This window comes from Lissotriton helveticus, chromosome 3_1 (genome assembly GCF_964261635.1).
Source record: "Lissotriton helveticus chromosome 3_1, aLisHel1.1, whole genome shotgun sequence".
In the NCBI taxonomy this organism is placed as follows: Eukaryota; Metazoa; Chordata; class Amphibia; order Caudata; family Salamandridae; genus Lissotriton; species Lissotriton helveticus.
Genome location: NC_136061.1, coordinates 601231805 through 601255165, shown reverse-complemented (window position 1 = coordinate 601255165; position 23361 = coordinate 601231805). Strand labels below are relative to the sequence as shown.

The 23361-nt window shown below is 43.7% G+C and overlaps 1 protein-coding gene across 1 annotated transcript in view; it reads left to right on the top strand.

The window, feature by feature from the left end:
- Nucleotides 1-23361, top strand: part of ERBB4 (erb-b2 receptor tyrosine kinase 4) — a 1576940-nt gene that overhangs the window by 142222 nt on the left and 1411357 nt on the right. The gene's annotated exons all lie outside the window — the stretch shown is intronic.

Here is a 23361-nt window from a genome sequence, read left to right as displayed (position 1 = left end):
AGGGCGGTAGAGTGATGGCGGTAGAGTGGTAGAGTGAGGGCGGTTGAGTGGTAGAGTGAGGGCGGTAGAGTGAGGGCTGTAGAGTGGTATAGTGAGGGTGGTAGAGTAAGGGCGGTAGAGTAGTAGAGTCAGGGCGGTAGAGTGGTAGAGTGAGGGTGGTAGAGTGATGGCGGAAGAGTGGTAGAGTGAGGGCGGTAGAGTGGTAGAGTAAGGGCGGTAGAGTGGTAGAGTGAGGGTGGTGGAGTGAGGGCGGTAGAGTGGTAGAGTGAGGGCGGTAGAGTGAGGGCAGTAGAGTGGTAGAGTGAGGGCGGTAGAGTGGTAGAGTGAGGGCGGTAGAGTGGTAGAGTGAGGGCGGTAGAGTGGTAGAGTGCGGGCGGGAGAGTGAGAGCGTGAGGGCGGTAGAGTGGTAGAGTGAGGGCGGTAGAGTGAGGGCGGTAGAGTGAGGGCGGTAGAGTGAGGGCGGTAGAGTGAGGGCGGTAGAGTGAGGGCGGTAGAGTGAGGGCGGTAGAGTGAGGGCGGTAGAGTGAGGGCGGTAGAGTGAGGGCGGTAGAGTGAGGGCGGTAGAGTGAGGGCGGTAGAGTGAGGGCGGTAGAGTGAGGGCGGTAGAGTGAGGGCGGTAGAGTGAGGGCGGTAGAGTGAGGGCGGTAGAGTGAGGGCAGTAGAGTGAGGGCAGTAGAGTGAGGGCAGTAGAGTGAGGGCAGTAGAGTGAGGGCAGTAGAGAGAGGGCAGTAGAGTGAGGGTGGTAGAGTGGTAGAGTGAGGGCTCTAGAGTGAGGTCATGAGGGTGGTAGAGTGAGGGCGATAGAGTGAGGGCATGAGGGTGGTAGAGTGATGGCGGTAGAGCGGTAGATTGAGGGTGGTAGAGTGAGGGCATGAGGGCGGTAGAGTGAGGGAGGTAGAGTGAGTGCGTGAGGGCAGTAGAGTTGGGTGGTGGAGTGAGGGCATGAGGGCGGTAGAGTGAGGGCGGTAGAGTGAGGGTGTGAGGACGGTAGAGTGAGGGTGGTAGAGTGAGGGCGTGAGGGTGGAGGGTGGTAGAGTGAGGGTGGTAGAATGAGGACGTGAGGGCGGTAGAGTGGTAAAGTGTGGGCGGTAGAGTGAGGGAGGTAAAGTGGTAGAGTGAGGGCGGTAGATTGAGGGCCTGAGGGCAGTAGAGTGAGGGCTGTAGAGTGGTAGAGTGAGGGCAGTAGAGAGAGGGCGTGAGGGCGGTAGACTGGTAGAGTGAGGGCGGTAGAGTGAGGGCAGTAGAGCGGTAGAGTGAGGGCGGTAGAGTGAGGGCGGTAGCGTGAGGGCGGTTGCATGAGGGCGGTAGAGTGGTAGAGTGAGGGCGTGAGGGCGGTAGAGTGGTAGAGTGAGGGCGGTAGAGTGGTAGGGTAAGGGCGGCAGAGAGGTAGAGTAAAGGCGGTAGAGTGAGGGTGGTAGAGTGGTAGAGTGAGGGCAGTAGAGTGAGGGCGGTAGAGTGGTAGAGTGAGGGCGGTAGAGTGAGGGTGGTGGAGTGGTAGAGTGAGGGTGGTAGAGTGGTAGAGTGAGGGCGGTAGAGTGAGGGCAGTAGAGTGGTAGAGTGAGGGCGGTAGAGTGAGAGAGGTAGAGTGGTAGACTGAGGGCGGTAGAGTGAGGGCGGTAGAGTGGTAGAGTGAGGGCGGTAGAGTGGTAGAGTGAGGGCGGTAGAGTGGTAGAGTGAGGGCGGTAGAGTGAGGGCAGTAGAGTGGTAGAGTGAGGGCAGTAGAGTGAGGGTGGTAGAGTGGCAGAGTGAGGGCGGTAGAGTGAGGGCGGTAGAGTGGTAGAGTGAGGGCGATAGAGTGAGTGCAGTAGAGTGAGGGCGATAGAGTGAGTGCAGTAGAGTGAAGGCAGTAGAGTGAGAGCGGTAGAGCAGTAGAGTGAGGGCGGTAGAGTGGTAGAGTGAGGGCGGTAGAGTGGTAGAGTGAGGGCAGTAGAGTGGTAGAGTAAGGGTGGTAGAGAGGTAGAGTGAGGGTGGTAGAGTGAAGGCGGTAGCGTGAGGGCAGTAGAGTGAGGGCGGTAGAGTGGTAGAGTGAGGGCGGTAGAGTGAGGGTGGTAGAGTGAGGGCGGTAGAGTGGTAGAGTGAGGGTGGTAGAGTGAGGGCAGTAGATGTTAGAGTGAGGGCGGTAGAGTTTGAGCGGTAGAGTGGTAGAGTGTGGGCAGTAGAGTGGTAGAGTGAGGGTGGTAGAGTGAGGGCGAGACACCTTACCCATATAGTATGAAGACTCCAACAGAGCATATTGTCTTCATGGCGGAAGGCCTATAGTAGAAGACACCGACAATCCTGCAAGGAAAGACAGCAACACAAACGCGGTGGCATCAATCACTGTAAAGTTACTGCCACATCATTTACCAAACCAATTGTGCATTCAGTGTTGTCAAGGCAGATCCTGTAACGCATTAGTGCAGCATGTGCGATATAGTGACGAAAATAGCTCTCAGGCAGGGCACCTCGCTTGTATGAAGAGGGACTATAATTAATTAATCATTCTGCGGTTATTCCTTTAAGCACATGTCTAAACCACTCTAGGAGTGCAAGACTCTAAAACTCTCACATTGCAGGCACATTAAACTATGAGTTTGCAGCGGCTCTTACTTTTTATTAAGCATTGCTATGTTTTAAATTTGAATGTTCTGATTTTCAAGAAGATCAGTGACCCACCGCACAGCCTGATTTAACGTCTCCCAATTATTTTCTGTGTTATGGCCATAAATGCATTAGTCTGGTAAATGCCGAATCTAATCAGCCTCTTAAAATACCTAAATTCAAATATTTGGGAGGAATGGTTTCACATATTTCTGACACGTAGCTTGCCAAGTACTGAATACAAAAGTGTGCAGCAAATAAAGAAGGAATGGGCAAGTACGAACAGTTTCCTGCCCGGTCACCTTCTAACACTGTAAAGAAGACTGTTTTTCAGCAAGTGAACATAGCCAGTTAGAAGCAAGCCACAAGACCATGCTCTTCATTCAGTTAACTATACGTAACCCATGAAAATACACTGCGGTGGTTTCTCACCCAATGTGAAGTGCAAAGTTTTTCTCGAGGCCGTGGAAGAGTGGTTTTTAGCCTTAAACTATGCAATAAATGACCCCAGTAACACGACATGCAGAGGGCACTGATAAAAAAACAAGAGAATGGGGGCGTGTGGGAATTAGGTTAACAAGCTCTCTGCAATGCTGTGGCGAGGGCGGGGGAGCGCATTCCTTTGAAGTCTGATAGGGGAAGGGGCGGACACCAAAAGGGTTTCAATTCACATGGCACGCTTTCAGTTCAGGGGCACGCTTTCAGTTCAGAAGTGACAGTGTTGATCTGGGAGGTCAAAACAAAGATTTGCACGCTTTTAAGGCATAAATTCGACTATGTATAGGAGCAATGCAAAATAGCATAGCACAGAGAGCGAGGCTGCTCATACCCAGCGGATTTAGGAAACCATTCCATAAAAAAATAAACAAGTGTGAGAGAGCAGTAAGGAGTTGGGCTAGGCTGCAGCCTCAACAAGCTCTCGGCATTGCTGGGACGGGAGCGCATTCCTTTGAAGTCTAATGGGAGGGGGGGGAGCGGCTTGGGAGCGGCTTCCTTTGAAGTCTGATGCCGCGGCTCAGACAAATGGTGTATGGTGTGCGATGTGCAATGTGGCTGGAGATGTGCATGCACCTGGCTCACATGAACTGCACCTAATCCGCAGTTTGGGTAGACTTTTGAAAGCCTCTTACTATAATCTCGCCGCACAACGCTTACGCATTGCTTCAGCGAGACCTAAAAAATATTGAAGTTACACCAATCATAATTCTTTCTAGCTATCACAAGATGTGGATCATGCATATTCTACATTCCTCTTTCTTTTCACATGTTTTCCTGTTTCATATCAGAAACATTCAACTACATATTTTTCTCTCCTACCCCAATCCAATATTTAAGATATACACTAAATAAATAGCAAATAATATTTTTTACTGCATAGTTTATTCTGCTCTGGAAATTAATTGGCAAAAGAGCTTCTCAGAGCGCAGTCTGCCCGCGTCTTCACTTGTCACCTGCTGCCTCTTATAGATTCGTGCATGGAGGTTTGGAACAAATCCTTAAAATCAGTCAGCAGGCACGAGTCTCCACTTCCAATGACAGCGAGTTAATGAGAAATTAAGACCAGCAGCGTGGCCTAGGGAGGAGGGTCCTGCTTGCAGGCAGTTCCAGCAATTCTCATGAAGAAAGTTAACTTTGAGTCACTGCAACTTGATTTCAGGACGAAGCAAATGTAAGCCAAGCCAACGGCTTCCATGTTTCAATCATTCAGCTCTATGCGGATCCCACGAATGTCTACATGTTTCTCCTTCCTTTTGTCCATCTTAAAGCCTGCTCTTGCACGACTTTGTCTTACTAATGTGTCTGAATGTTTTCTTCTGTTCATGCTCTTCTATCTTCCATTGGGACTTAAATCTCTAAACTACTGTCCTCTTCCAACCGAGATTGCTAGCACTAGTAAAGTGGATTTTTGCTCTTCCCACTTCATCCATTTTTCAGAAGACAGGATAGATCCATTGCCTATTTTTTCTTAGTGATGTGTTTTCCTTCTTTAACGATGGCTCCTTTTATCTTTGGAAGATCCAGACAACATGGAGAGTGGGAGGAAATATGTGCCTTTCATGCCTAGAGAACAATGACCAACCCTCTTATTTATTTTTAAAAAGCACGGGACCTAAGCCCATAAAGAGAAGAGGCTATGTCTACAGTGATAGCTTTTATGGCATTGAGCTTTGCCTGTCATTTAAAATGACCCATTGCCTTCACCCACAATAGGTAGCAAGTCTCATCATCGGATCGCGTCGATTCCTAAATGCAATTCAATCCAAACCTGGGCTTGTTTAGGCTCTTTCTGCCTGCATCGGTGAATTGTAATAAGCCAGTGGCAAATTCACTCTGTCATCCAATCACTGTTTCCAGTCTTTGCTATCATGTGGCAACCTAATGTATTCTGAGAGTTGTAGTCTTGCTTTGCGTCAATTATCTCAGTTACTAACACACCAGAAAACAATGATTTGTAGGCAAAAGGCTCAAGTCTTGTCACAGTGTCACTGATGACATGGAGTGACGCAGTCACCCTTTATACTACCTTCTTAGACAAGATAATTTGCATTTAGAACGAGGAGATAGGCCCTGTGATGAAGCATGCCACTTTGTGTAAGTCATATAACCCTTTAAGGACTTGGGTCTCCTTTTGCCTTTGACAATGTTTCTTCTAGATCACCTCTGAATCTATCTAATGCTGGGGCTTCTGATTTGTTACCCCATCTTTGCCATGTTTCCTTTCCTTCGGCGTAAGGTCCTCCTCCCATTTATACCGATTGCCCTACAAACTGTTCTTTTCACTCTTTCATAAAGACTTATTATACATTTTTGTGCCAATAAGGTAAAATGAGTTTCCTAATGTGCGATGTGATAGCCTTAAGGGCTGGCCCAAGTGTGAAAGTCAAGTCAGCTTCTAATGTGATGTCAATAAAGTCAGGACCCCAGTATGATGTTACTGCAATAAGGAAGATCATTGTGTGATGTCACCACAGGCAACATTGTGGGATTGATGTCATAGTGAATGCAAGAGGAAGTGACATCATATCTAGACCTCTCCTAATGCTGTAATATTACTCAGCTTACTAATGAGATGCCACAGACAATGGCAATAAAGAAAACATGCCACACTAGCCCTCAAATGAGGACCGGTCAAACCAAACTGAAGCAACATATATAGATTGTGAAATACAACACCGGCTAAATGACTGCTCTCAAATAGAACATGGACTGTTTCCAAGGTATAGTTAGCTTTTCAGCCTGCACTGTGACCTAATACCACCAAGAACATTAAACGATTTCCTTTTCATTATGAAATTGTAATGTTTGATCATGTTCCGTCCATTTTAAATCCTCAGGGGGTGCCTTCTGAGCTGGTCTGGCTGCAGGCGCGCTGTCCTGTGGTACCGAGCAGGTGTTTGGCTAAAGGCCAGAGTGGTAGGGATACATTCTGCCTCAAAGAAGCTAGGCCAGGGAGGCATTGTGCTCTAAGTTTGTAAAGCTCGGCAGTCCTTTTGTGTTTATTTCAATGATCCGTCAATTTGCAACCCCCACGCTCCGCGGTGGGTGAAACCCCTCTGTGCAAAATTAGAGTGGTAATTCCGAGCCCTCAGCCAGATCAGTGATCCTATTGGATGGTTGTCCTAGAGTGCCTTATAATTAGCAAAGCAGGCGATAACAAAAGAGGTATATGTCAAGTGCTGTCAGTGTTTATTTCTCTGAGATAGAACTCATTTTTTAGGTCTTGCCCAGAGGCAGTTTTAGCTGTTGATCTGCCTCAAGCAGCCAATAAAATTCATAAATAAAAGAAAATACACACATACAGGAGCATTAGGTCAGCACTCTTATCCATTGGTTTATGCAACTTTGCTTCCACCCACCACAGCCCACTTCAGCCACAAGCTCTCCTGCACTGTTAGTGGCATAATTTTGTCCTGATCACATGCAAAAAATACATTTCGCTGCCATGGCCGCACAGCCAAATCTGTAGTTTGCCAATACCATTTTTCTATCAATTATTTATCCTTTTTATATTTTTAGCTCGTGTATGTTTCAACTGTGTATTTGGGTTATTGTACACTAGCAGTACTCTTAATATCAGTTAATAATTATGTTATATTCCTGTGATGTGTATTAAAATGAAAAACGGTTTCTATACCAGTATATGTGCATCTTAGCAGGAACCTGTCCTGCTCTATAAAAATGATAGGCATTGGTTATTTTCATTTAAAATGTTACTTTTTTTAGTATTAGCATAAAGCCATGATTGGGCGTCACCTTTTTTTCCTTTTTTTTTTTACAATAAAAAATAACAATATTAACCATTGCATCAGCTTGACATGGACAAATCTATTGGCTTTGCCAATGCTTCCTTATATTTGTGGTTGGTGCCTCAGAAGGGCATCTATTAAATAGGTGTTGAATGCTGTGAGATTCTTGTTCTGAAGTATGGCGGCTCAATGTTGTTTCAATAAACCTGCTCCATCTTTACTCCTCTGAGCTGCTTCTCAAGTGCTTATGACTAGTGAAGAGTATTCTGTGTTGTAAACTACAGAATTCCAATATACTGTGCTTCAGGCATAAGTCAAAGTGCCCTTCATCATCTGCCACAGACTTGGCTATGCTCTACTGCCTGCCAGCCTCCAACACTAGCCCCTCTGCCGTGAGATAGCTTCTTCAGTATGCTTCAAAATGGTTAAAGAAATAGGTAGAATGCCAAAAGATAATTAAGAATGCATGCATCTACAACATGTGTTTATTTATTTATTTATTTATTTATTTATTTATGTATGTTGTAAAGTATTATTGAGGGAACCCATGTCATGCACATAACACACAATATAAATACTGTGTAGGTTAAGTAGGCCATGAATTATTATTCAAGTACCCAAATAATCTTTGATTCCAAGAGATAAAAGAGAATGACAGAAATAGAGAGACAGAGAAAAGGGTTCATGTCCTATAGCAGAAAGTGTGTGAAGTGGTTGCAGGGCAGGGGTATCTGTCAATGTGATTAACACTTTCCCTTGCTGGTATCTTTAGCCCATAGATTTTAATGAAGGTGTTGAATATTGCCAAGCCCTACATGCTCAGATGTTACAATAGTTTCTGCCTTAATCTGATAAGAGCTATCTTATTTCAAGCAGCCTAATAATAAAAGTAGCTCATTTGATAGCCTTTTGTGTTGACAGAAAAGAAGTACAGAAACCACATACAAGTGGATGATAAGTCTATTGTTCAGTGTCATGTAGTCCAGTGTGGAAGATAACATGCGGGCCATGTCACTTGTCCAGCTAAGCCAGGGTTTATAGCAGTGTAGGAAAAGTGAAGTTTGGAAAGAAATAAGACAATGTGCTTTAAAATATAAGATGGGTGTCAGATTAAAGGCCAGTGTGGTTGTGAGTTGTAGCCTTATCTAATGTGGTTTTGCTGTGTGATGCAATGTGAAAAGTGTGGAGTGAGGGTCTAGTATTCTATGGGAGGAAACTGTTCCACTGCATATAGCTTTCTGAACTTTTGGTGCCCAACTCTTCCCCATTTGCAGTGACTTTTGTGCCTTTAATGTCATGTAATGTCACGTGAGGATCTACTTTATTACAGAGAAGACACTTCGGGGAATTACTCACGATGAACCCCAGCATCATTAACATTAATTAACATTCCTTTGCCTGTCACAACGTACTTGCTACAACATATTTTTCACCTAGGCTCACTCCAGCCCTAATCTCAACCTAATATACTAATAAATTGCAATATAAATGTGATACTCAGTGGAACTTGGGAAGTCTCAACAGGCAACAATGTTGTGTTTTGGACCAAAAGAGGAATGGCTGTAAATATAAATATTCAAAATCTCTGAAAGCTCAAGAATTCTTTTTTTCTCCTATGCATTTTAGCTCACTCTTGCTTCATATGTTTAGCGGATTTATAATAATTGCCAACACATATTACGAGGACAAGTAGCTTGATTAATCCAAACCTATTCAAAGCAATGTTTTATATCCAGAAAATCTTTATTCAACCGTGTACGTCATAAAAGCATTGCAGATAAAATATTTAAGACAATCAAAATTGTGAGAAGTGAAAATCTGAGTTAAAAAATTTGTGCAAATAAGCAATGAGGACCGTCATTGTGTTACCACATAGAATGATAAGATAAAATTAAGGCAGTATTGAAACAGCACATGTAAAACCGTCTCTAGCACATTGGCAGGCATAAAAGACCCAGCGGGGCCAGGTGAGCTCAGTCGTATGCAATAGTGGGGGATTTAGTACTGTACTTTATCCAGCCCTGATTTGTTTAGAACGTATAAGCCACATCCACCTCAGAAATTTAGCCACCGGGATTGCATACCTGGGAGATGGATCAGTGCAGAGGACACACAGGGCTGTGTTATGTGATCTTGTACCCAGATTCTTGCAGAGCTGAACCAGGCAGGTTTTCCTTGGGCCAACATAAGCAGGGCAAACAAAAAACACATACACGAATGATATTACTTGTGTGGCGCATAGGCGACATTTGTTATCCCTAGTAGTAGACCATTTAGATGTAAAATACTTCAGGGGCAGAGATCCTGATGCAAATTGAAAATAAAGTTTGCAGTCCAGGGGCTTTTCAATGATATCCCAATGTTTTGTATCTCAGACCAATATTTTAAGGAATCTGAATTATTAAACCATGATTTGATTTGGCAGAGATATGCAATGTAGCATTGATGGTCTTTTTAGCGATATCTTAATCCTTCAATTATTGCTGAAAAGTGAGATTTAAAAGCAAACCTTTATATTCGACTTATAATTGGAATTTAAAAGATATACTCTCAAAATTGAGGCTAAGTACTTGACGGAAATACCTGACGTTGAGATTACAAAGGTGGGATTTTAGTCAGTGAAAAAAACATAATCTCACATTCCATAGACATCAACACAACTTCTTGGTGATTCCTAATAAAAAGGACCATCAAACATTTGAGAAGTTTTTGGTCTGTAATTTGCTAACCAAGTAGATGAACATTCTCATTTTTTTCTTATTTTTGGAACCTAGTAGTTGAGAACGGGCACTATATGTGCAGTTTTCCTTACTTCCAGGTGCTTCCAGCTCCCTGGAAGAGACCAGGTCCATGAAGTCCAGGTTCCACTTTTTTTATTCATATCCACCCCATAAACACTTTATCGAACAGCTGCCTGCTCCATAGTCTGTTTACTTTCTCCATGGACATAAGGACAGCATCAGGTCTCTAGAACAAGAAAAACACAGTTGATTCATCATATCTATGGGCACACTCAAGGTTTCACCTTGTCCTTAGACATAGAAAAAATGGCCATTTTGTTAACATGCTCCTAAAGCAAATACAGTGTATAAACTGTTTTCTGAGAACATCATAAGTCTAACTTTTTGGTGGCTCATTACTGCTTTTTTCCATCTTGAGATTCTTACAATTTGTGACCTTGTTTTGTATCGAGAAAAGTCAGTTACAGCAGCATGTTCATCCCCTTTGTGGTGACTATCCACCAAAATGAATACCTGACTTCTTTGATCTGACAGATGTCAGGTGAAATGTCCTTTGCACCTCCAGCGATACAGTATCCTAAACCAGCATCTCGATCTCTCTCAAGCCCCTTTACAGACCACAAAGTCTGTTTGAGTCAGTTCAGGCATTGTTTGGCAAACACAGTTGTCTTTATGAGGATTGTCCACACTGCCACTCACATGTTCTAGCATCCTCTATCTTATCCCCTCCACACTCGGCTGATACTGACATTGCCACTCCCAACATGTGATCATCCTCCCTGTACGGCTTGACTATGTCACCTTGACAAGAGAGCAGGTACTGTGTCTAGATTCACTGTACATACATTCCCGTCACAATATGTCTGCTAGAACCAAACATCTAATAGCTCTCACATGATTGATTCTGCGATCAGTCTCCATCCAGTCCCGAGTATTATTATTAATGAGTTTTATATCGCGCATGGTTACCCTTGGGCATCCCAGCGCTTATCCAGAGAGGGCGGACCTAGCAGAAGTGACTCGTTAGGCAGGAAACAGGATTTTGCGAAAACGTAGGGTGCCGGTTTCAGAACATAGGGTAGGCGGAAGGGAGTTCCACAGGACTGCCACATTGACGGAGAATCTTCTACCGCCAGTCCTGGCCTTTCTTACTCTTGCAACTTGCAAGAGATGTTGATGGTCTGAGCGAAGAGCGCGGGGGGCCTTGTAGGGTTGAACCATACCCCGAAGGATAAGTGGCCCTTTCCCCTGCAGGATTTTGTGGGACATGCAGAGTGACTTGAATTTCACCCTCTCTCTGACTGGGAGCCAATGGAGCGCCTTCAGCGCCGGGCGGGCTGATTGCCACCTGGGGAGGTCTGTCAGAAGCCTGGCAGCGGCGTTTTGTGCTTGCTGCAGTTTGTTCAGAGTTGATTCTGGCGCCCCCAGAAACAGCGCATTGCTGTAATCCAGCCGGGAGATAATGAGCCCCTGGATTAGAAGCCTCCTGGTAGCCATCGGGAGGAGGGGTAGGATCTTCCGGGCTGACCGGAGCAGGCCAAAGCACACGCCTGCGGTCTTTTTGGCGTGTGTCTTAAAGGAAAGGTCCTGCTCCAGCCACACCCCCAAGCTCTTAATCTCCTTTTTAGAGGTAGGTGGCGCTCCCAGACAGCTAGGCCAGCTGCTTAGGGGCAGGGGAGGAGGAGAATTCCCCAACATCATCAGTTCGGTTTTCGAACCGTTGAGTTTGAGGGCTGAGTTGCACATCCAGGTGAAGATCTTAGCCAGGCATGCATGCAACTGATCGGGTTGGTTCGCCGACTGGGGAAGCCCTACCACCAACTGGGTAACTCCCATAACTAACACATCCTGCCCAAATGAATAGGATTCTTGTTGTCCACGGTATATGTCAATATATTGATTATTTCTTGATACGAGAAACTGCCATAGAAAGGTTTTTTATTTTGAAATATTAGAGGATAGCATCATTTATCACTCACTTATACAATTAGGACTAGACTTTGTTTAATTTAAGCCCTGGTATCACATTCACCTAAAAGCTAATAAATATAAGATCCCAAAAGATTAATCTAAGAGCACACATTCGAATATATAGAGAACTGAACAAGGTACTGCTGATTCAGTGGAAATGTTTTGGGCGACAGGCAAACCAACCTGAAAGATATGCTGAAACATGACTCAACTGTATCCAGGCAGACGCAAACCTAGAATTTACTCAGATGGAATTAGCTGTAAGAGAGTGAAGATACAGTTTAGCATAGAAACAGACCTATATAAGATGCCAAACAAAAACTGTTAAAGTACTCCTTAATTTATTCAGACGCAAAAAGCAGTACAAATCCTTCTACAATTATAATGAGGGCTTTATTGTAAAGGCAAACAGGGAGGCAGACTCATGGCAGAACAACTACTACAAAGGGAGGTCCCCTCCATCATAGCTGTTCACACATGACAGTGAAGGTTGCTTGCTTACATGTTCCTTAAACATTGCTCCAACGTTCACCTTCTTTTATGAAGAAGTCTCTGTCTAACAACTTGGTACAATTGATGCTGAGGAAGAATCAATGAAACCCTGAAGTTACTTAGACCCTCACCTAAAAGTATTGCACTGCTAAATGGGGAAATCGCATTAAATAATATTATGGCCGGAATCTGTGATCTGCCTAACACTATATCCCCATGTGAAGATGGATTCCCTGATGAGTACTATACCACCACAAAACATCGTCTAGTTCCAATGATATAGCTGTCATTCATAGAAGCCAAATCCTCTCATACCTTGGGGTCAATATCTAATAAAGCTATTATTTCACATTTTTCTACATAAAAACAGTTGGAACATTTGAACAATTGCCAAATTTCTTTAATTAGTGTTGATGTAAAAATTCTGGCTAAAATATTGTCAAATAGACTGAGTACTATCCTATCATTTCTGGTTCATTCATCCCAGGTAGACTTTCTCCCAGGTAGATCATCATTGAACTGTTTGAGAATTCTTTCACATTTTGTATGGCAACCGAAGGACCTTCAGAGAGAGGCTCTTTCTAACTTGCAGATAGGGCCTTCAGCCATTGAGTCGTGATAACTACCCTTGAGAGCCCTGGCCTTAGGCAAGATTTTTCCTCCAAAATCTGCTGACTTTATGAATCCCTTAGAGCAAACATCATTGGTGACGGATTCCGCTCCTGCCTGATAAAGATCTGTTGAGGCACCTGACAGGGCGCATGACCTTGGAAACTTTGTCAATCTCATTCCATCAAACATAATGGATACACTGAATACCTACAGCTGTTGGTCCTCTCAAATATACCTTTGTTAGAATAATTGTTGCACTTTCCAAATTATCGTTTGGTAATTGAAATTATATACATACTACATTTTGCTGATAATCACCTCTCGAGATCTCTCTCCAAGAATATTGTCTTTAATAAACACGTTTTCTCGATTTCTGGGATAAGTAATTTACTACTATTACTATTACTACCAATTTAAGCCCCCATGTATATGATATCAAGTGAATACCCAAGGGGCTCTATATTTAAATATCCATATCATTAGAGGTTTGGAGAGAATGGTGGAGGAGACTTTACACCCTTAATAACCCATGCGAAAAACGACTTCACCCATTGGATACTTATTGATATAGTGATGTTGACTAGTGTTCAGACCACTGGAAATGACTCCAGCTTCCAGGTATACTTGTATTCTAGGAATATTGCTGCTATTGACATGCAGGGACAAACTGCATCTTTTCGACATTGTCAAAGTTTCTATATGTAGGTAGGAGTGATACAACAATTACAATCTCTGAACGTTTGGGTACATATTATATCCAGTGGTCTGAGACTACCCCTCACGGAGTCGTATGATCTCACCCATCATCTGCTGTTACACTACCTTCATTAGGTGTCATAATGTCCCCTATGGGCAACATCAAACACTAACTTGTTATAATGTCCCAAAGAGATTTTGCTAACTTATTCTAGCAATTCCATTCTAGCATCTATGAGCAAACCTTTGATTCTGTGTATGTTCTCCTGGTAGAAAAATGCATATAGTCTGCTTGGAGCTGACCCCCTGTTTAACCACTCTGTCGCCAGATGGCATAATGTCAGCCTCCACACAGGTGCTGAACCCTTGTTGTTAAGTGAATCGTGTGACAAACCTATTTCCCTTTGGGATCATCTATTCTGAGGTGCCTGCCTAAAGACTTCCAAAGCTTGTGTAGTGATTTGATAATGAACCTAATTGGGGCCATTAACAGTTAATACACTGCTTGAGAGGTCTGAGGAGACAATTTCCCATCGACCTACCGGAGTTGCTGATTCTCGACTACCTAAAAATATGGGGTCTCCTCTGTGGTGTGGGCTCCAGATTATATTGCTTATCAATGAGCTAGTCTCCAAAGCCATTGAAAACTCAGCCAGAACAACAGGCTAATATTCCCTGGATAGAGAATACTCTGTTGAAGAATGGTCATCCTGGCTGCTATCACATAACAGATCCCCACACAAATTATACTGATCAGGCCTTGTCATGTATTCAAAGTGCTGCAGGTGCAACCAAATAAGGTGTGACCTATTGCACATGTTTTGGAGTTTCCCAAGCCTGCATTGGTATAGAGCGTCTGTGAGGACTGATTTGTGCAACACTGAGGCTTTCCACATTCCCTCATCAGATCACCTGACCATTCCAAACGATGTTACTGACTTGACCCCACAAGACCACAGGTGGATTATGACATCTCTGGTGCCAAGATCTATATCCTCAATCAACGGAGACAACACTCCGTACCCATCATAGATGAATTATTTTAGAACTAATAGACGTAGCTCGATGTGAAATCATCCTCTGTAAAGTTCATTATAAAATGGAAATCCTTGACCAAAAGTGGTACCTATTTTCAGATCGGAACTCCAATAAATAGATTTGAATCATGTACTGTATTTGTTGCGATCCTCCGGCAAGATAGTTACAGGAAATATAGCCAGGTCTGATCTACAGCTTGTGTAACTCTTTCTATCCATCTTGATCTTCATTACATTTCAAGACCGCAGATGTCAAAAGCTGCTTCTTCTGCCCCTGCTTCTGACTGGCAACTGATCCCTGCAATGACATGTGGACGCCCCCTTTCCCTCCCCCACATAGCACTGTCCAATATAATCATTTTTGAAAAACAAGGAGATAAAGCAAGTAGGACATTAGCACACAAGACGCAATATATTAAAATAGGAAAATGCATATGGCTACATCATGTCAATTTATGCCTACCTGGGCCAACCTATGGCATCTCGCTTCCACCGTACACCCCTGCTTACCACACCCTCACTTTTTGCCTTCTTGAATCTCAGCCCCCTCCCTTTTCAACAGCTACTATAGATGTGTTTGCAAAGATTTGTCATTCTACCTTTTAAACACAATTAACACATCTCATCATCATCATCTTTATCATTGTATTATTTTTGCAATCAATATTATTATTATCATTAATTCCACAGGATCTAATAATTTTGAATTGTATATTGTGTGGTACATATGTTATCTGTGTATGTCACAACTTGAAAACTATGGGCCCTTTGTACACCTTTCTTGGTTTACTAAAGAATCCTTGCAAAAAAAGACAACAAGCTGTGTTTACTATATCCAATTACAAAGCGAAGCATTTGCTATGTCCGAAGACATAGTAAAAAGCCATGAGCAGCTTGAAGGATTTGATGGGTGGTTTGCTCCTGGAAACGTCATTGAAAAGCACAAAACAAAAGTAACTGAAGTGCCATATGGAGGCCTGGCCTCTCCCCCTGGACATGAGACAATTAAAAATAAACACTGCCCTGTGGTAACCCAGTATACACTGCATGAGATGATGGCAAGTAAAATAATGTTAGCTGCCTGAAAGGACCCAGGTCTACATAGCCAAGGTGTGCAATAAAAAAACTAGAACACTTAGGAGGTCACATTGTTTTCCAAAAATGCTTTGACCATTGTTAGAAAAGGGGGTCTCTAGTTGGCAAGGGTTTGCACCTTTGTCCAAATAGGGATCCTTCTTTCTAGTCAGGAAAAGGGAGTTACACTCCTAAAATAACCCCTGCTCACCCCGTTGGTAGCTTGGCATGAGCAGTCAGGCTTATCTTAGAGGCAGTGTGTGAAGCATTTGCACATAACCAACAGTAATACATTGTAAGCACTACAAACGGACACCACACCAGTTTAGAAAAAGATCCAATATTTTTATATACTTAAAACAATAAGAATCAACAATACAGTACTTAAAAATCTTCAGTTATCATAACCTTGAAAAACAGTTCCTTGATGTCGATAGCTCCATTTGGGGCTATCACGGCGTCATGAGCAAGCAAATGCAAACAGATCTGTCTGACCGCAGCATCGCGGGCCAGCTACGGCGTTGGGAAGACCCGCAAACAGTACCTTTTAGAAATGTAGGGCGTCGGCGACCCCTAATTGAGCTTCCAAAAGCACGGCGTCTGCAGGCGCCGGTTCCGGAGGTCAGTACAGGAGTCGTCGGGACCGTCGAAGTCACACGCGTTGTAGGTCGAACTCCTCTTTGTTGAAGTCAGGAGCGCTGGCGTCGGCAGGCGTCAGGTGCTGCGGTGCTGCGGTGCAGCAGTGTGGCATGTGGTGCTTCAGGTCGCGGTGCGAGCAGTGGCTCTGTGGCTTCGTCAGAAGGCGTCGTCAGTGAGACCACGGTCCGGTGCAAAGTGAATGTGGTGCTCGTCACTGTGCAAGCAGCGGCACCATCATTGCTGAAGCCTGTCGTCGGCTGACGAACTGTAGTTGATGGCACCAGCGTTGGTAGGCCAAGGCTGCGGTGCGGGATGAGGGCGATGCATCATGTGACTTTACAAGCGGTGCCCTTGAACCACGGTGCAAGCAGCGGCGTCGATTCAGGCTTGGAGCGTCGTTCTTGGGTACTTCCAATGCGTCGTCTTGAAGTGAGGCGCTGAGGAGTGCGGTGCCCACAGGTCGCGGTGCAAGCAGCGGCTCATTGGTGGTTTCAGCAGGCGTCGTCAGTGTGACCAGGGTCTGCACCCGTGTCGTAGACATCATCGAGTTGCTTTTCTTCTGTTGCAGAACAAAACACAGTCCCTAGTGCTGAGAGCAGAAGAGCTTGAAGTCCTTGCTGTTTCTGAGACTTCTTGAACAGGGAGCAAGCTCTACCTCAAGCCCTTGGAGAAACTCACGAAAGTAGATTTCAGAAAGTTCAGTCCAGTCCTTTCACTGCCCAAAACAGAAGCAGCCACTGCAGGCCATCACAGCAAAGCACACAGTAACGTGGTAGTCCCTCCTCACAGCTTCTCCAGCTCTTCTTCTTGGCAGTCTTCTTGATCCAAAAGAGGTCTAAAGTTCTGGGGTTTGGGCCCCAATTTGTATACCACCAAATCCTTTGTTCTCTGAAGACAGAGAGTGTCTGCACTTAGTCCAAACCAGTTCTGGGTGCATTCTGCCAGTGCACAACTTCTTCCTTTCTCAGTGTGGGCCAGGGTCATCAGACGCACCACAGGAGGTGGAGCCAGTATTGTGGAAGGCAGAAGTAGACCTATTCAGGTCCAGGTGCTACTCCTCCCACCACTCCCAAATCACATAGGTCTATTCAGCTTAGTGCCGACTCACCCTGCCTCCTGGAGCCACCCCAGCCCATGTCACTCACAAACCAGACATGCAATACACAACCTAGCAGAGGCAGACTGGATGGTTAGGCAAAACAATGTCTACTTTCTAAAAGTGGTATTTTCAAACACAGAATATTAAAACTAAGTTCACTAAAAGATGTATTTATCATTTAGCAATGTTGGCTAAAAGGCTATTTGTGACCGCAGGGCTCACAACAATTTGAGTGGTTTTACCAGTACTGATTATATTTGTTGTAGTTTGGTACTTGCAGCTCTGCTTTTCACATTTTAATTATAGGACGACAAATGCCAGAATGAAAAAAACCACAGCGAAATAAGATATTCTTGCCTGAAATTGAACAAACTGAGGGCCTTTTAATCTCCAGCACAACCTAGCAATTTATTTGGTGTGCTCAGAATTAATATAAGGCTTAGAATTTTCAACAAGTTCCTATCCTGCTAGTAAACTAAAATATTTTAAGAAACAAATATTAAAAACGAACTCTATGTAGATAGCTCTTCTCTGACCCAAAATGAATAATAGATTTGGTGAGGTAGACCCAAAACCAATACAGTTGCAAAGTGGCTTAAAAATATGAGTGACATCTTTCGCCTATCATGACCTTTTCAGCCGGCTTCACTTGACATAATTCTTCATTTAGCCCACACTTAGGGGCCGATTAGGATGGCGGACGGACTTGCGTCCGTCCGCCACCCCTGAGTAGGAGGGACCGTCCGCATGGGCAGCGGCGGTCCCTCCATGGCAATTAGGATGTGACCGCCAGGGTGGCGGTCACATCCTCTATTTTTTACATTGCGGCGGGTGCAGCTTCAAGCTGCACCCGCCGCAATGTTAAAAATGCATGTGTTGCATTTACATGCACAAAGCGGCGGGCACCGCACGGTGCCTGCTGCTTTGTGTACGCAAATGCAGGGGGGTACCATAGGTACCCCCCATGTGCACCCCCCACCCCCCATTCACCCAGGGGGCCCGCAACGGGCCCCCAAAGTGAATGTCCGTATGCTTTTCCATGGCGGAAAAGCCGCCGTGGAAAAGCATATTTACACAAACATCATAATATGGCGGACGGTGTCTCATAGACACCGCCTGCCATGTTATAGCTTTGCCGCCGCGGTCGGAAGCCGACCGCAGCGGAAAAGCGGCAGACGGAATTCCAGACCCACTAGCCATCCTAATTTGGCGGTGGGTCTTTGGAGTCTCCGCCGCGGTTTTTCCGCATCCTCCAGGCCGGCGGACACTTCCGCCGGCCCGGAGGATGCGGAAAAACCGCCATCCTAATCGGCCCCTTTGTATGTTTAAAGTAAAACTACAAGTCATAAGCTGCAAGGTGACGTTGCTGAAATGTGTGGGCTACCAGGAGGTGTCATATTGTAATGAGGCCACTTGGAAGGTCTAAACACATGACCACTTCCATTCCAAAAAACAGATCCACAAAAGCACCAAATGATTTGTTGTTAGCAGACCTTCTATAGTCTGTCTGTGTAATCTACTGATCCAGCGATCAGGGTTCGATAATTTAAAAATAGGCCCATTTACACTACCCAACTAATCCCTTCATGCTGGGGTTCAGTTTGGTGCAAGTTTATACCTAATTTTCCAAAGTCCGCAACAAAACCTGCATTTCTCTTTATATATATTTGTGGCAACAGATCTATAGTTGATAAGTTGAAGGTAATAATTATGTACTTATTTAATTTTATTAAATAATAACAAACTCAGTGTATAATTATAATGTTTTATCGAAAATAATGTAAAATGAATGCTCATTAACCCAATGAACGCTCATGATGAGCTCAGCTCGTCATGAACCACGGTGCTCGTGTGCTCATGACGAGCTGAGCTCGTCATGACTGTTGGAACGCTCGCACGCTGGGGAAATTCCCCTGCTGTGCGAACGTTCTACACAAACGGGTGTGGTCATGACGAGCTCAGCTCGTCATGAGCACACGAGCACTGTGGCTCATGACTAGCTGAGCTTGTCATGAACACGGGGCGCTGTGCGCACCCCTCCTCCCCCCAGCACAGCAGAGGAAGGAGTCCCACATGCAAGGAGTTAAGTACAGTCACACAATGCAAAGACACATATTCTCACAGAGAGAAAATATTAGCAATATATAATTCAAACTCATGTCAAATAATTAAATGCATTGAAGGAGTGGCTAGGCGAAGAGAGAAACATTTCAGGAACAAACATATTTGCAAATAATTATGCAAATGAATTATCTATACTAACCAAAGAATCAGGGAAAACTACCCTCTGGACAAGAAGGGCAGCAAGGCCACTCAGGAAGTCGAGTGGCAAAGATTTAGTCAGGAAACAGGTAGGCCTCTATCTGGAAACAGCATACCGTCGACAGCGACAACCTCCCACTAGCTAAACACCAGCCAACCCAACAAACCACACCCCTGGGGACTTTTAATTATACCCTAAAACTCAAACGACCATCCCATAGAAGTATCAATCTCATGCTCTACTAATGATTTGATTGGCTAGAAAAGGAGGCGTATGATCACTCCATTGACTACATATGCATAATTCTATAAAGGGCTATTGTTAGAGAATAGGATATGACATCAACCACGTAACCAAGGAAATATTATTCATGTTACTATCCACATTTCCTCTAGTTTGACAACAAGTTAAAACATTGTATAACAATCTTCCGCTGAGTGCCTCTCTGCATAGGAAGTTTCTCTCTGTTCATTGCAATGTCCTTTTGTTCAGATTTTTGGCACGTTTGTGAGTCTATGAAGGACACATTCAGGCTCCTTCTCTTCTCCTGCACACACTTCATATTTTAAAATAATTTTTTCCCTATTTATTTTCTGCTTAACCCTTAACCTGACATGCAGAATGAAACTCCATGCTTTGTTTTCTACAGAGAATGAAACACAAACATTTATTATTTTCATGAAATATAATTTTCAATGTGCACCATCCCAGCATTGCACTAACCCATGCACAACCCATATTATTCCTAGCAATCATTATTAACGTGCACATAAGCAGCATTAGTATTTTTTTTATTTTAGCCAAAAGCATCTGCAGCCTAGTTTTCATGCATTAGTACACGCATGCGCAAAAGCATTTTCCCTTATTTTAGCATTCTTTAATAATACTTTTCACAGCACATGGTTAATGAAGGTTACTGAGGGTTCAATTTGAGCAGGTTTTATTTTCTCGAAGCTCTTCTCCATCACTACCCACATATATTCTAAGCTGTTAGGTTAGGGAGTCCCCTCTGTTCTGCAGGACTGCATCCCTTGGTCAATGTGAATTAGAACATTTATACCCATCTATACCACAATGCAGAATGCTGTTGTATTGCTTAATGGGTAAATTCTCCCTCTCAGCTGATGTATGGCTTGTGCTACTGAATCCACTAAAAGCAGCTTTCATCTCCTTTGCCTATATGCCTTGTATTACTATAATTACTGGAAGGAGCTGCATCTAATCGCCATGTCTATTTGAGTTGAGTTGAGTTGCCTTAAGCTCTGCACCGAACCTCTTTTCTAACAATGAGTTGGGCTGCTCCAATCTGCTGATTTTGGGCCATTTATTCGCCCCTGTGTTTGTACTAATTGTTTCACTGTGAGATTTGCCAGGCAGAGAACTACTCCGCATAACTTGTGGCTACTGTAGGTGTTAGCACTTTATGTCATCTCTGTGCTTGCATGATGCAGTGTTGTTAAACTTTAAAATTGACTCTCAACACTGTACCTGTGTTGAGAGTCAGTGATTACACTGAGGTCTGCTGAAAACTGTCAGAGAGCTCACTCACCCTTGTATCTGATTGAGCTGTGCTAATATTGTGTTGGTCAAGACAGGGGATTCTCCCTCAGCCTCATCTTTGTACCTGACTAACAAGTATCACTATAAACTCAACTGGCACGGAGCTCCCTTTCTATGATGTTGCATGTGTGATGTGGTATTTATGTGTATGAGAGACTCCCTCATACTGCCTGAACTTGTGCAGCGTGTGTGACAGACAGTTCTACAGGGACTTTTCTCAAACTCCCCGCATCTTCTCATTGCATATGCTTCAAACTTCAATTAGAATGCAATAAAGTAGCGTGCGAAAATGTAGAATGAAAAAGGTACTTGGAAAAAGACAGAAGCAAAACAATGTGTAGCTAGCATTCATGTCTATGGGAAATAAAAGTAGAAGTGAAAATGCTAAATAGTTTCCACTTGATTTCTGGATTGTGCAAAGACAATTAGTCACTTCCATTTTATAGATCCATGCCCCTGCTACTGCTTTCCATAGTAATTACTTTCCGTGCCACACTTCTCCTATCCTTACAACCTCACTTACTCCTTTCTTTTACTCTATCACTAAACCAAACCTAAACTCAAAAATGTTACATCATCCTGTAAGAAATTGGATTATTAATTGAGGTGGATGTCTATTCACCTGAAGAAATAGTCACAACCTCTGTCAAGGTGAACTTTTAAAGTCCTTAAATTAACCTGAGCTCTACCCCTTGGTAGCTATGTTACAGCAAAATGAAAAGTATTCATGCAGTACCAAGACTGTAATAAAGTCATCATACAAAACAATAAAAATCTCAAACCAAATTAGAAAATCTGAATAGATTTAATAAACAAAAATGCAGTAAGGAGAAACGGAGAGTTGCATTTTTACAGTTGTAAGTAGGAATAGCACTAAGAAGCACAAAGTCCCAATTATTGTTAGTCTACTGTTAGTGATGCAGTAGACCGGGCCCTGGGAAAAAAAGTTGACGAAGACCGTGGTAGAGTGCAGGTTGGATACACTGGGTCTGTTCCTTTCGGTCAAAGATTTTACCTTCTAATGTTAGTCCTTTAAAATGCAATCTATGACAGGAATATATGGATAAACACCCTAGGACCTCCGAAGAGACACCTAGGGACTTCCAGGGTGCCAGACAGAGGCCAATATCATGGTTCAGTTCAGCTGCAGGTACCACTTTGAAACTGGGCAGTTGTAGGAAAAGCCTCCTGTAGTTTATTGTATCCAAGTAGCTTGACATGGAGGTCAGCCTTATGACCCTTGGAGTCAAGTTCTTTGTCCTGGGCACAAGAGAGAGCAGACCTAGTCCTTCAGAGCTTCTCAGGTCACAGACAACAGGGTCAGTCTTCTTCTGATCTTCCTCAGGTTCAGGAGTGTTCTGAAGTGGATGTCTGGAGAATGGGTTAAACGTTCCTGGTGTCAAACTTTCCCACTTTGGGCATTTTCAATATGGCAGAAGTCTTCACCCACACTGAAGGTGGGCTTTGAGGGCTGGAGGTGTGTGTGGGGAGAGTATTATAGTCATCCCAGTATCCTCCCACATCTAACACTAAATTCCAGTTTGGGTCAGCCACTGTACAAAAGTAGGGTTTTCGAGCAAGCAGACAGTGAATACACACAAATTGTTTTGGCATCCTCTTTACCTTCCTTTCAAGTGTGCCCCAAAGTATTATGTACATTCCCATCAGACCTGTCAAGCAGGATTTGACAAGCAGGATTTGACACTGTAATGTCAAAAATGATGAAGCAAAATAATAAATATTTCACCTGATAATATTGTACAGCGCTAGAACTCCATGATCACAAAATTAATGGAATGTCACAGCCAGAGGTTTATGCCGAATTGGCAATAAGTTGACATCATTTAATGTATTATCAAATGAAAATGCCAACATCTTGCCTATTTCAATTCTATTTGACAAATCTTCAGGTCACATGCGCTGAACAGAGACTTGCAGTTTTGAGTCAAATGTTACAAGTTCAATTAAGCATATACAATGCAGTCAGAATTGCATACTCAACAGAGTTTGAGTAGTCATCTCTGTCCATCCAGGTCAGCCTCTTGTTATGCTCCTGGGAAGCATTTCACACCTTTTACACCAATTCAAATGCTAATTACTGGTTGTCAGAAGTGGGAGAGCAAGTGCAAATTTAGCCTCCAGGAACTTTATGTAGGGAAAAGGTAACTTTCTAAAAGCAAATTTCCCCCCAATATTTATTAAAAATCATCTGATTTCACAGTTGAATTCGATTTTTAATAACTGTAGTTATTTCTTTATTTTTCAAGCTAGTCCCTTTCCTGTGATAGGTTTTTAGGATTTGTAATCTTTACTCTGGTTTTCTACATCGGACAGATAGGTCTGTCAGTGA